The following is a 14,345-nucleotide window of genomic DNA, read 5'->3' on the forward strand; positions in this document are numbered from 1 at the left end:
TCATCTCCACTGCAACCAAATGCTATCCCTCCCCTCCACCCCCAGCAGTTTGTCCAAGTGTCCTCTCCAATATCCACAACACCTGATGGAGGAGTGAGAGTAACCTGAAGACGAGGGCTGCAGTGGGAGTGATGCAGACATGTATTAGGGAAGCTAAACTGCAGAGGCGGGGGAGGGGGGGGGGTGGGAGGAAGGCAGCAGCAATGGGGAGTCCGGAAGAGTGGGTTAACCCTTAAGAGGCCCCATCAGCTGCAGCCTGCTAGGCAGCATGGGGAGACGACATCCACACACACGCACCAAAAATGATATTTTTTTGTCATTTAGACAATGATCTCCATTTTTTGTTTCAGATCAATGCTACACTTATTTGGGGAGAGGAGGATTGTGACTCTTCTTTGAGACTCTCTCTGTAACTGAACAGTAGGGAGGAGTCCTTCCCTCAGGACTCCTGGATTGGGACCACGGGTCACGTGACTCCACACACCCCAAGCCCTCATGCTCTCTCATTTCCCTTACCCATTCTCTTGTAGAGGGGGTTGGAGTTAGTGGCGGTCCCCACAACGTCACTACTAGCAGTGTTTAGCCTCCTCTATCCTCTCCATGCTAACTCAACAGCAGAGAGTAGTGAGTGGTTCACATAAGAGGGCAGAGGGCTAAATGCATACATTGTTTCCCTCTTGTCCCCGGCCTGAGCGAGCCGTCTGTTCTCAGACCTGCAGTAATCGAGTGGAGTGACTTCTAGTCTGACTGGGACTTCTCTTTGTGACCATATAAAGACATCCTTTTCCCTCAGTGACTTGATTATCAGTGGTATGCTTTAACATAACAGAGAGGGGCGAAGGAACTCCAAGAAATGTCAAATTTGGAGAAACCTCTAAACAGATCCCCAGAGCGCTCTGTGTCGTTGTTTTATGTAACGGTTGACCACAGTGTGGAACTGGAACACAGGACCTCTACATACGCCAGTCTGAAATGACATGGTCCCTTCAACCAGGGCAGGCGACCGTGGTCAACTCACGCCAGAAGACCAGATGGAATTTAATAGGCTGGTTGTAAAGATACTTATTACTCTGTTGTTGGGCTAAAATGCTTTATCTCCACCGCTGTTAATGTGGGTTATCTGATCTCAATCCGGTTTATTGTGCTAAAGACAGTTTAAGCTGGGGTTTGGCATCACTGATGAAAACCTTTTAAGTCATTTCGTTCTCACTGAGTCCAAACCAGCTCTTTCATTATTAACCAACCAGACTTTGAATGTGATTTAAGATATGGGACTGCAACATCCATGTGATTGCTTTTTATTTGTGTGTGTGTGTGTGTGTGTGTGTGTGTGTGTGTGTGTGTGTGTGTGTGTGTGTGTGTGTGTGTGTGTGTGTGTGTGTGTGTGTGTGTGTGTGTGTGTGTGTGTGTGTGTGTGTGTGTGTGTGTGTGTGTGTGTGTTGTTTTACTATCCTTTTGGGGACCAGAAAAAACATTTTGCCGTTCCCCACAGGGAAAAGGCTATTTTAGGCTTAGGAGTTAGGTTTAGCGTTAGGGTTACAATTAGGGTTGGAATTAGGGTTAGGAGTTAGGTTTAGGGTTTGGGTTTGGGGCTAGGTTAAGGGTTAGGAATAGGGTTAAGTTTAGGGTTAGGGAAAATAGGATTTTGAATGGGAATCAGTGGTTTGGTCCCCACAAGGATAGTAAAACCAAGTGTGTGTGTGTGTGTTTGTATTGCACATGTATGCAAGATACATTTTTTGAATGTTTTTAATATTTATGTTATCTTTTTAACATACTACTGGAATTGCTGCCAAAACCCAGGGCATACAGTGCCTTCAGAAAGTATTCACACAACTTAACTTTTTCCACATTTTGTTGTGTTATAGCCTGAATTTAAAATGGATTAAATTTAGATTTTTGTGTCACTGGGCTAAGCACAATACCCCATAATCTCAAAGTGGAATTATTTTTATATATTTTTTATTTTTTGTCCAATTAATAAAAAAATGAAAAGCTGAAGTGTTTTGAGTCAATAAGTATTCAACCCCTTTGTTATGACAAGCCTAAATCATTTAAAGAGTACAAATTAGCTTAATAAGTCACATAATAAGTTGCAATAATAGTGTTTAACATTATTTTTTATTGAGTACATTATCTCTGTACCCCACACATACAATTATCTGTAAGGTCCCTCAGTCGAGCAGTGAATTTCAAACACAGATTCAACCACAAAGACCAGGGAGGATTTCCAATGCCTTGCAAATAAGGGCACCTATTGGTAGATGGGTAAAAATACAAAATAAAGCAGACATTGAATATCCCTTTGAGCATGGTGAAGTTATGAATTACACTTTGGATGGTGTATCAGTACACCCAGTCACTACAAAGATACAGGCTTTCTTCCTAACTTAGTTGCTGGAGAGGAAGAAAACCGCTCAGGGATTTCACCATGAGGTCAATGGTGACAGATTTTAATGGCTGTGATAGGAAAAAAAACTAAGGATGGATCAACAACATTGTAGTTACTCCACAATACTAACTTATTGGCATAGTGAAAAGAAGGAAGCCTGTACAGAATAAAAATATTCCAAAACATGCATCCTGTTAGCAACAAGGCACTAAAGTAATACTGCACAAAATGTGGCAAAGCAATTCACTTTTGTCCTGAATACAAACTGTTATGTTTGGGGCAAATCCAAAATACAACCTGGTTCAGTCTGCTTTCCACCAGACTATGAGAGATTAATTCACCTTTCAGCAGGACAATAACCTAAATCACAATGCCAAATCTACACTGGAGTTGCTTACCAAGAAGACAATGAATGTTCCTGAGTGGCCGAGTTACAGTTTTGTCTTAAATCTACTTGAAAATCTTTGGTAAGACCTGAAAATGGTTGTCTAGCAATGATCAACAACCAATTTGACAGAGCTTGAAGAATTTTGAAAAGAATAATGGGCAAATATTGCACAATCCAGGTGTGGAAAGCTCTTAGAGACTTACCCACAAAGGTGCTTCTACAAAGTATAGTCTCAGGGGTGTGAATACTTATACATACTGAACAAAAATATAAATGCAACATGCAACAATGTCTAAGATTTTGCTGAGTTACAGTTCATTGTCAGTATGAGAAAAAAAGAAAAAAATGTATGCACTCACTAACTGTAAGTCGCTCTGGATAAGAGCGTCTGCTAAATGACTAAAATGTAAATTATAAGGAAATCAGTCGGTTTACCGCAGGTGAAGAAGCTGGATGTGGAGGTCCTGGGCTGGCGTGGTAACACGTGGTCTGCAGTTGTGAGGCCGGTTGGACATACTGCCAAGTTCTCTAAAACAACAATGGAGGCGGCTTATGGTAGAGAAATGAACATTACATTCTCTGAAAACAGCTCTGGTGGACATTCCTACAGTCAACATGCCAATTGCACACTCCCTCAAAACTTGAGACATCTGTGGCATTGTGTTGTGTGACAAAACTGCACATTTTAGAGTGACCTTTTATTGTCCCCAGCACAAGGTGCACCTGTGTAAGGATAATGCTGTTTAATCAGCTTCTTGATATGCCACATCTGTCAGGTGGATGATTTATCTTGACAAAGCATAAAATGCTCACTAACAGGGATGTAAACAGATTTGTGCACAAAATATGAGCGAAATAAGCTTTTTGTGAGTATGGAATATTTTGGGGATCTTTTATTTCAGGACCAGCACTTTACATGTTGTGTTTATATTTTTGTTCAGTGTATATAAATTAGATTGTTCTGTATTTATCTTTCAATAAATGTGCAACAACTTATAAAAACATGTTTTCACTGTCATTATGGGGTATTTTGTGTAGATGGGTGAGAAAAAATCTATTTAATCAATTTTGAATTCAGGCTGTAACACAACAACATTTGGAATACGTCAAGGGGTATGAATACTTTCTGAAGGCACTGTACATAGCTATATCCCCTGTGCTTAGTCCTAATGCATTTCATTCTGCTCCAGAAACCCATCCCTATATAGGCCTACATGTACATATCCCACTGTGCAAAATCTGTTTGAATTAACGTTGTTTACACGTTATTTCAACCCAAAGAATGCAATGTGATGACGTTGAATCAACGTGGACAACTGATTGGATTTGTCATCAATGTAAGGAAAAACATTTCACCCAACTTGACATGTTGACATTTTTGTTGATTTCATGTTCAATTCACGTTAGTTGACAACTCAACCAAATTTAAATCAAAACCTGACGTTTAAATTACATCTGTGCCCAGTGGGATTTGGCTATAGAGTCCTGAGTGATCAATCCAGATATGTAATACCATGCACTCAGTTGTGTTATGTCAGAAAGCCCGGGTAATCAGGACATAGTGAAAGGGAATTCTGTGGCAGAATGAAAACGCTGGTCTCGCTGTAACATGGGTTTGTCAAAAGAGAATAGGGGCCAATATATAGCAGGCCCTGTGGCATGGCATTGACCTTGTGACGAGATAATGGCTCCTGAATAATGAGGGGAGGCCAGTCAGCCAGGTAGTCCAACTGATGGAATGGGGACTTAAGGGAGAGGGGGGAGAAGACCTTGACTCTTGAACACTAGGCAGATTATTCTGGCCTAGCCTCACACACAGACACATATTCATTGTTAAAATGGCCAGCCCGTCTTCTTCTGAGACAACATGTCTTGATTCTCAAGTCTCAGTCCTTTAGCTGTAACTACATAGAATGTTGACTTCAAAGGAAAGTGGCCTTTGTTTGATACCTTATAATCAATTCTAACAAAGTGGGCCGCCAAAGAAATTCACGGATATGATTATTACTTTGTTTTTTACCAACTTAAAATAAATAAACAGCTTTGAAATACATGATGAGTGGTGACATATGGCAGGCTATCTCATACAGTGCCTTGCAAAAGTATTCATTCCCCTTGGTGTTTTTCCTATTTTGTTGCATTACAACCTGTAATTTAAATGGATTTTTATTTGGATTTCATGTAATGGACATACACAAAATAGTCCAACTTTGTGAAGTGAAATGAAAAAAATAACTTGTTTAAAAAAATTCAAAAATAATAATAATGGAAAAGTGGTGCGTGCATATATATTCACCCCCTTTGCTATGAAGCCCCTAAATAAGATCTGGTGCAACCAATTACCTTCAGAAGTCACATAATTTGTTAAATAAAGTCCACCTGTGTGCAATCTAAGTGTCACATGATCTGTCACATGATCTCAGTATATATACACCTGTTCTGAAAGGCCCCAGAGTCTGCAACACCACTAAGCAAGGGGCACCACCAAGCAAGCGGCACCATGAAGACCAAGGAGCTATCCAAACAGGTCAGGGACAAAGTTGTGGAGAAGTACAGATCAGGGTTGGGTTATAAAAAAATATCAGAAACTTTGAACATCCCACAGAGCACCATTAAATCCATTATTAAAACATTGAAAGAATATCGCACCACAACAAACCAGCCAAGAGAGGGCCGCCCACCAAACCTCACGGACCAGACAAGGAGGGCATTAATCAGAGAGGCAACAAAGAGACCAAAGATAACCCTGAAGGAGCTGCAAAGCTCCACAGCAGAGATTGGAGTATCTGTCTATAGGACCACTTTAAGCCGTACACTCCACAGAGCTGGGCTTTACGGAAGAGTGGCCAGAAAAAAGCCATTGCTTAAATAAAAAAATAAGCAAACATGTTTGGTGTTTGCCAAAAGCCATGTGGGAGACTCCCCAAACATATGGAAGAAGGTACTCTGGTCAGATGAGAATAAAATTGAGCTTTTTAGCCATCAAGGAAAACGCTATGTCTGGCACAAACCCAACACCTCTCATCACCCCGAGAACACCATCCCTGTGTGGTGGCAGCATCATGCTGTGGGGATGTTTTTCATCGGCAGGGACTGGGAAACTGGTCAGAATTGAAGGAATGATGATGGCGCTAAATACAGGGAAATTCTTGAGGGAAACCTGTCTTCCAGAAATTTGAGACTGGGACGGAGGTTCACCTTCCAGCAGGACAATGACCCTAAGCATACTGCTAAAGCAACACTTGAGTGGTTTAAGGGGAAACATTTAAATGTCTTGGAATGGCCTAGTCAAAGCCCAGACCTCAATCGAATTGAGAATCTGTGGTATGACTTAAAGATTGCTGTACACCAAATCAAATCAAATCAAATCAAATTTTATTGGTCACATGCGCCGAATACAACAGGTGCAGACATTACAGTGAAATGCTTACTTACAGCCCTTAACCAACAGTGCATTTATTTTAAACAAAAAAGTAAGAGTAAAACAACAACAAAAAAGTGTTGAGAAAAAAAGAGCAGAAGTAAAAATAAAGTGACAGTAGGGAGGCTATATATACAATAGAATAAAGTGACAGTAGGGAGGCTATATATACAGGGGGTACCGTTGCATAGTCAATGTGCGGGGGCACCGGCTAGTTGAGGTAGTTGAGGTAATATGTACATGTGGGTAGAGTTAAAGTGACTATGCATAAATACTTAACAGAGTAGCAGCAGCGTAAAAGTATGGGGTGGGGGGGCAGTGCAAATAGTCCGGGTAGCCATGATTAGCTGTTCAGGAGTCTTATGGCGGGGTAGAAGCTGTTGAGAAGTCTTTTGGACCTAGACTTGGCACTCCGGTACCGCTTGCCGTGCGGTAGCAGAGAGAACAGTCTATGACTAGGGTGACTGGAGTCTTTGACAATTTTGAGGGCCTTCCTCTGACACCGCCTGGTATAGAGGTCCTGGATGGCAGGGAGCTTTGCCCCTGTGATGTACTGGGCCGTACGCACTACCCTCTGTAGTGCCTTGCGGTCAGAGGCCAAGCAGTTGCCATACCAGGCGGTGATGCAACCAGTCAGGATGCTCTCGATGGTGCAGCTGTAGAATTTTTTGAGGATCTGAGGACCCATGCCAAATCTTTTTAGTCTCCTGAGGGGGAATAGGCTTTGTCGTGCCCTCTTCACGACTGTCTTGGTGTGTTTGGACCATGATAGTTCGTTGGTGATGTGGACACCAAGGAACTTGAAGCTCTCAACCTGTTCCACTACAGCCCCGTCGATGAGAATGGGGGCGTGCTCAGTCCTCTTTTTTTTCCTGTAGTCCACAATCATCTCCTTTGTCTTGGTCACGTTGAGGGGAGAGGTTGTTGTCCTGGCACCACACGGCCAGATCTCTGACCTCCTCCCTATAGGCTGTCTCATCGTTGTCGGTGATCAGGCCTACCACTGTTGTGTCGTCGGCAAACTTAATGATGGTGTTGGAGTCGTGCCCTGGCCATGCAGTCATGGGTGAACAGAGAGTACAGGAGGGGGACTGAGCACGCACCCTGAGGGGCCCCGTGTTGAGGATCAGTGTGGCAGATGTGTTGTTACCTACCCCTTACCACCTGGGGGCGGCCCGTCAGGAAGTCCAGGATCCAGTTGCAGAGGGAGGTGTTTAGTCCCAGGATCCTTAGCTTAGTGATGAGCTTTGAGGGCACTATGGTGTTGAATGCTGAGCTGTAGTCAATGAATAGCATTCTCACGTAGGTGTTCCTCTTGTCCAGGTGGGAAAGGGCAGTGTGGAGTGCGATAGAGATTGCATCATCTGTGGATCTGTTAGGGGCGGTATGCAAATTGGAGTGGGTCTAGGGTTTCTGGGATTATGCTGTTGATGTGAGCCATGACCAGTCTTTCAAAGCACTTCATGGCTACAGACGTCAGTGCCACGGGTCGGTAGTCATTTAGGCAGGTTATCTTAGAGTTCTTGGGCACGGGGACTATGGTGGTCTGCTTGAAACATGTTGGTATTACAGACTCAGTCAGGGACATGTTGAAAATGTCAGTGAAGACACTTGCCAGTTGGTCAGCACATGCTCGGAGTACACGTCCTGGTAATCCGTCTGGCCCTGCGGCCTTGTGAATGTTGACCTGCTTAAAAGTCTTACTCACATCGGCTACGGAGAGCGTGATCACATAGTCGTCCGGAACAGCTGGTGCTCTCATGCATGCTTCAGTGTTGCTTGCCTCGAGCGAGCATAGAAGTGGTTTAGCCTCGTCTGGTGGCTTGTGTCACTGGGCAGCTCGCGGCTGTGCTTCCCTTTGTAGTCTGTAATAGTTTTCAAGCCCTGCCACATCCGACGAGCGTCAGAGCCAGTGTAGTATGATTCAATCTTAGACCTGTATTGACTCTTTGCCTGTTTGATGGTTCGGTCGGAGGTCATAGCGGGATTTCTTATAGCGTCCGGGTTAGAGTCCCGTTCCTTGAAAGCGGCAGCTCTACCCTTTAGCTCAGTGCGGATGTTTCCTGTAATCCATGGCTTCTGGTTGGGGTATGTACATACGGTCACTGTGGGGACGACATCATCGATGCACTTATTGATGAAGCCAGTGACTGATGTGGTGTACTCCTCAATGCTGTCTGAAGAATCCCGGAACATGTTCCAGTATGTGCTAGCAAAACAGTCCTGTAGTTTAGCATCTGCGTCATCTGACCACTTTTTTGTTAACCGAATCACTGGTGATTCCTGCTTCAGTTTTTGCTTATAAGCAGGAATCAGGAGGATAGAGTTATGGTCAGATTTGCCAAATGGAGGGCGAGGGAGAGCTTTGTATGCGTCTCTGTGTGTGGAGTAAAGGTGGTCTAGAGTTTTTTCCCCCTCTGGTTGCACATTTAACATGCTGGTAGAAATTAGGTAGAACGGATTTAAGTTTCCCTGCATTAAAGTCCCCTGCTACTAGGAGCGCTGCATCTGGATGAGCGTTTTCCTGTTGATTAATGGCCTTGTACAACTCATTCAGTGCAATCTTAATGCCAGCATTGGTTTGTGGTGGTAAATAGACAGCTATGAAAAATATAGATGAAAACTCTCTTGGTAAATAGTGTGGTCTACAGCTTATCATAAGATACTCTACCTCAGGCGAGCAAAACCTTGAGACTTCCTTAGTATTTGATTTTGTGCACCAGCTGTTGTTTACAAATATACAGAGACCGCCACCCATACAGAGACCGCCACCCAGCGGAACCCATCCAACTTGAAGGAGCTGGAGCAGTTTTCCCTTGAAGAATGGGAAAAAAATCCCAGTGGCTAGATGTGCCAAGCTTATAGAGACATACTCCAAGAGACTTGCAGCTGTAATTGCTGCAAAAGGTGTCTCTCCAAGGTATTGACTTGGGGGGGTGAATAGTTATGCACGCTCAGGTTTTCTGTTTTTTTGTCTTATTTCTTGTTTGTTTCACAATAAAAAAATATTTTGCATCTTCAAAGTGGTAGGCATGTTGTGTAAATCAAATGAAACAACCCCCCAAAAAATCCATTTTAATTCCAGGTTGTAAGGCAACAAAATAAGAAAAATGCCAAGGGGGTGAATACTTTCGCAAGCCACTGTATGTATGGGGTTTCTGTGTGGGTTCACAGGTTTATTGGTGAAGGTGTTGGATTTCATCCGTTGATAAAGTGTAGTGTGGTGCGACTGTGCACTCTTCTGGGTGGATGGCTCTCATGTATGTATGTCTGTTCAGGGCCAGGGGCCTGCCTGAGCGCACCGTTGGGCAGTCATATATAGAAGGCTTTCATTGGGGTGTGCTGAGTGATCAGATGATGACCCAGAGTCAAATAGAGGTCCATAAATGTCCATTTTCATTACGAGTTCTTGGAACTTGAACTATTAATAGGTAGAGATGTCAAATGCATGACCTCTTGACAGTCTTGCCCTTGATGCGATGGCCCTTTTTAACTTCATAATTTAGGGTGGAAGCTGAAGCTGAAATATGGACAGCTGCAGATCTTAGATCTTCAGAGGGACATTTTTTATTGCCTTTGTGTTTGGCTCTCCTTCATAAGAACTTTAGACAATGAGGTTGTCTTGAGAAAACCTCAGAGGTTTCTGTAAGAATCCTGTTGGTCTTGTTTTGTGAATGGTCTCTGTTGCACACTTAGTCACAAAATTGCAACACACACATACACTTTTTCTAAACTGTGGTGCGGTTTCTGAACTTTGAGCCCCACATCTGGAGGAGGGAGATGGGTGGAATTCCCAGAGGGGTGCTGGGTTGGAAGTTCACTGGGTTTGGAGTTCAGTCAGTTCAGCCATGGCCGAGAGGGCATCTTGTGTTACTGAGTTCTGCTAGCCAAAGAACCAGCTGATTGTCTGAGACACTCAGCCCCAGGCATATGTTTTATCGATCTCTCTCTAACACCCTGCCTTTCATACCCAAACACCAATGGTGACCCACAAAGCTCAAAGGTCACAGGTAGTATTTCAGTAGATACAAGGTATATTACCCGCTAAGCGAGGGGTTGTCTGGGTCTAAAATGCCCAGATGGGCGTCTTCCTGACCTGGACTGACATCTTGGTGAAGAAGAGTGAAACATCCAGACTCTTGAGTGACCTCAGCCCCTATCTGAAAAACCGGAGCACAACCATGCAAGTTTCTCATGCGTATGTCCACATGCTATTGAAACTGCATGCTTTCGATTAGCCGTCATGTTCAAAACACAGCAACACTGACTCGCCCTTCTGCCCATATTTATACTTGCGTCATCCCCCGCGAAGAGGGTCAGTGGCAACAGTGAATTGCCAAATGGACTCCATGTGTGTCTCCTCTGGACCCTGAGTAACACAGACATACACAAAGAACTAGAGGAGCAATGGTGCTGGCCCACGCCGACCTGCAACTGACCTGCCTGACAGAAGAATATACTTGCTTGTCTTACAGCAACTACGGAAACAAACAGGGAGCAATTCCTTTCAACAATTACTGATACTCTGCCTAAATGACTGACTGAAGTGAATAGGATAAGAACAATAGACAGAGCTCTGTATGATAGAGCAGAGGACAGGAAGCCACAGGGAGACAGAGGCCATCTTATTCCATGCCTCTTGATGATATCATCTCATTATCTAATAAGGGAAGACTTCTATTGGCTAATCTGTTTATCTGATTAATCATGTTTGGCCTGTGTGTTCACGGTAGCTACAACATACATGTCTACAATGAAAGATCTACAGTAGAAATCATTGTCATGTGTCTCATAATACTCACTGGCATAATTTAATGTTAGGAAAGATCAACCTCCATTACTGTACGTCGAATGTTTGATATTTCTCTTATGGGGAGAGAGTTATCGCTGGTCTCTCTTTTACATTAATGATGACAACACACTGGCTCTTAGATGTGTAATCCCCACTTGTACCAATAAAAGGCACATTATTTCCAATGAGATATTGGGAGAGAGTTTGTTGTATGGCTGCCATCCCATCTTCCATTGGAACATCATGTCCTCCTCACTCCCACATATGTCAGAGGCACAGAGCGCAGGCCTCTAATCCCAAATAACTCATTTGGCAGCTAGACATCATTTCAATCTTCCTCTGACCCTATAGGATTAATGTCAAAGTGCTTAACCATGTAGTGTAGTAACTACATAAACAGGACACAAAGCAGGAAAATGCAGGAGCGGGAAGTAGCTTAAGGGGTATTAACATTTAGCATCACATAGGGTGCTGTAATATGCACATTTGCAGAGGGTGTAGTAGCGCAGTGCCAATACATGGAGTACAACCCCCCTCCTCTCATCTCCTTTCTCACAATCCCTCTGGTTTGGATCAGGGGCTCCAGTAGAGAGGGGGCAGCCATTTTGGGGCAGGTGCCTAGTCAGTTTCCAGTGTGCCAGTGATAGAACAAAACCATCTCAAAGTAGTGGGGCCTGATGATACACAAAACGGGAAATGAAGCAAACGTGTCCATTTTGTGTCAACCTGGGACACAGGGTGGAACAATGAGCCGGACTTGGCCCAAATACCTGTGCTGTTGACCAATTTTCAGAGTGCTGAGATGAAGGTAATGCCTAGAGGAACAGGGGCCAGAAATATCTGACAGCTGCTCCAAGCCTGTAATTGTTCTTTAATCTGCCTGGTTATAATGCATAGCTCTCCCCGGGCTTTAAACAAATGACATGGCTGCTTTTCCAGGCTACACAATCATCCTGGTACACTCCCCCAGATAAATAAATAATGGAGATGAATGTACACCGGCTGAGGCTACGGTACGACTGCTTGATTGCTCTCTCTCTTCTCTGTATTTCTTTTTTGACAGTGTTTTGGCCCCGTGAAAATAGGCTTTTCCACAAGCTGTCAGAAGACAGGTTCCTACATATTTGATAACTTACAGGACCAGGTTTTTCAGGCACTTGTTTAATTTCCACTTCCTGCTTTATTCTTGGCTTAATCCAAACGCAAGACAGCTGTGCAGTGAGGCGGCAGGGGGAGGGTAGGGGAAGGGAGAGAGGAGGAGGGAAGAGGGGGGGAGGAGAGCCGTCATGGGGGACGCTGGGCCGAGGAGCACGCTTCAACTGCTATAACAGATTGTGGGAACCAGGGAGTCGTAGTGAGAAGAGCAGCACTAACAGTACAAGTGCTAGAGAACCGTGCACGACAGGCTACTGATACAGGCCCTGCCATAAACACTCACCAGGTTAGAGCTAAGGGCCCAAGGGTTTTGTACTGCTCATTCACCATATGTAGGCTGGCTGAATGGCCCACAAGGCTTTTTCACTGGACTCTGAGGGGTCCACCTGGGCTACAGTGGTCTTAAATATTTAGGGGACACTGATGTTAAATCATTTTGTGATCTAAAAGCAATACAGTATTTATATTTTAGATGTTATCTTCTGTTTCGCAATGTAGGAGTGAACTGATCTTGTCTCATTTCACATAGACTTATCTATATTTTGAGACTATGTTTTATTCATTTGAGTGGATAGATGAGCTTCACACAAACCAATTCAATTGGTTAAGAATAATACAAAACCTTCTCCATGCTGTGAATGTTTCCCTGTTAATATCAATGTTCTCGCAGGGAATTCTCAGCCAATGCCACAGAAACCAGTAGTGGGAAAATATATTACCAGGGACATAAAAAACGTTCTAAAAAATGATAAGGTCTTAAAGGCAGGGAGAACAATTGACTCATTGAAAACTTCAGCGACTAACACATTTATGCTTGAAATACGAGCCTCCTGTCTGTTCCTATCTGCTCCGTCTCTCACAGAGCTTTTGATCCACTGCGCTGCCAAGGTCATACACATGTACAAAAAGAACGATAGAGAGTGGGGGGAAACGAGAAAAACACAGCCTCACAAGTTTCCCCGTTTTCCCTATTCATGTTTTCTATTCATAGCATGCCTTCATAGAAACAAACCAAGATAAATGGTATCTTGCCGAGAAGTTAAAAGGACTGCTGTAGGACTCCCCAGAGGGAAGCTTCTGTGGAAAGTCTAGGATCCTCCTGCCCTCCATTGGCTGCAGCCGAGGGGGCCGGCCTGGTGGCAGATGTACCCATTACCCTCTTCAGCTTCTTCCTCTGGGAGGTCAGGGGGTTCAAGGCCTGGGCTGGTTACTGGGGCTGCTAGGGCTGGGGCAGGGCCTGGTAGAGTTTTGGCCAGACAGGACTATCTTTCAGGGGCAGCACTAAGGGGCCTCCCCAGACCTCGGGGTCCCATCACACTGATATATGGCCTACAGAGGAATCCAGCCCACTGGGCCCTGGCCTGCAGCAGATGTTCCTGTTCTGGATGGGGACTCCTGAGCACACAGCTCCTGGGCCAATAGAGGCCAGGAGGTCTGTATGGTCCTCATGGTCCTTATGGTCAATCACAAGGATTTGCCAAGTAAGTAGCTGTGGTGAGAGCCTGTAGAGGATCATTAACAACAGGCAGAAACACAGAGTGGAATGCAACCATATGGCTCCGGCCGTTTGTTGGGGGAATGCATAGAACATGTGGCATTATCCTAACAAGTCAGTGTTGTAGGCTGCATTCTGTAAACATAGGACCATCTAACAGGGAGTCTCAAGGCGCCACGGAGAACAGAAAGAACATCAAAACTAGCTAACGGATTCCTTTACATGTAATTACAAAAAGTGGCTGCACAAACACCCGGAGAAAGCAGATCAGGAGAGATTATTGCACAATCAATGTGCAATAATCAAATGGCCATTGTGACTGATGAAGAATTGTGGATAAACAGACGTGAACTTCAGCAGTCAGTCACATCGGTCTTGGCCTGCCTGTGCTCTTTTTGTGCAGTAAATGAGATTCATTGAGGCAGAGTAATGATCAGGATTTACTTTGACGTTCCTCGTCTGTCAATTTCGTGCATCGAGCTCCCCTCTGCTCATGAGGTGCAACGATTGGGCCAGTCAGGACAGTCAATAGCGCCCAGGGGCACACGCCTTCCACAATCCATACCCGAGCATGGCAGGCTTCTCCTCAACAAAGCTGCCAGCAAGAATTGATCTCACTAGAACGCGCAGGCGGGCGTACAAAGTGATCTTAACCTGATTTGTGAACTCATACTCAATCGTCAGGTTCAGCATACAGCACAT

This window comes from Coregonus clupeaformis, chromosome 31, assembly GCF_020615455.1.
Source record: "Coregonus clupeaformis isolate EN_2021a chromosome 31, ASM2061545v1, whole genome shotgun sequence".
Classification (NCBI taxonomy): domain Eukaryota; kingdom Metazoa; phylum Chordata; class Actinopteri; order Salmoniformes; family Salmonidae; genus Coregonus; species Coregonus clupeaformis.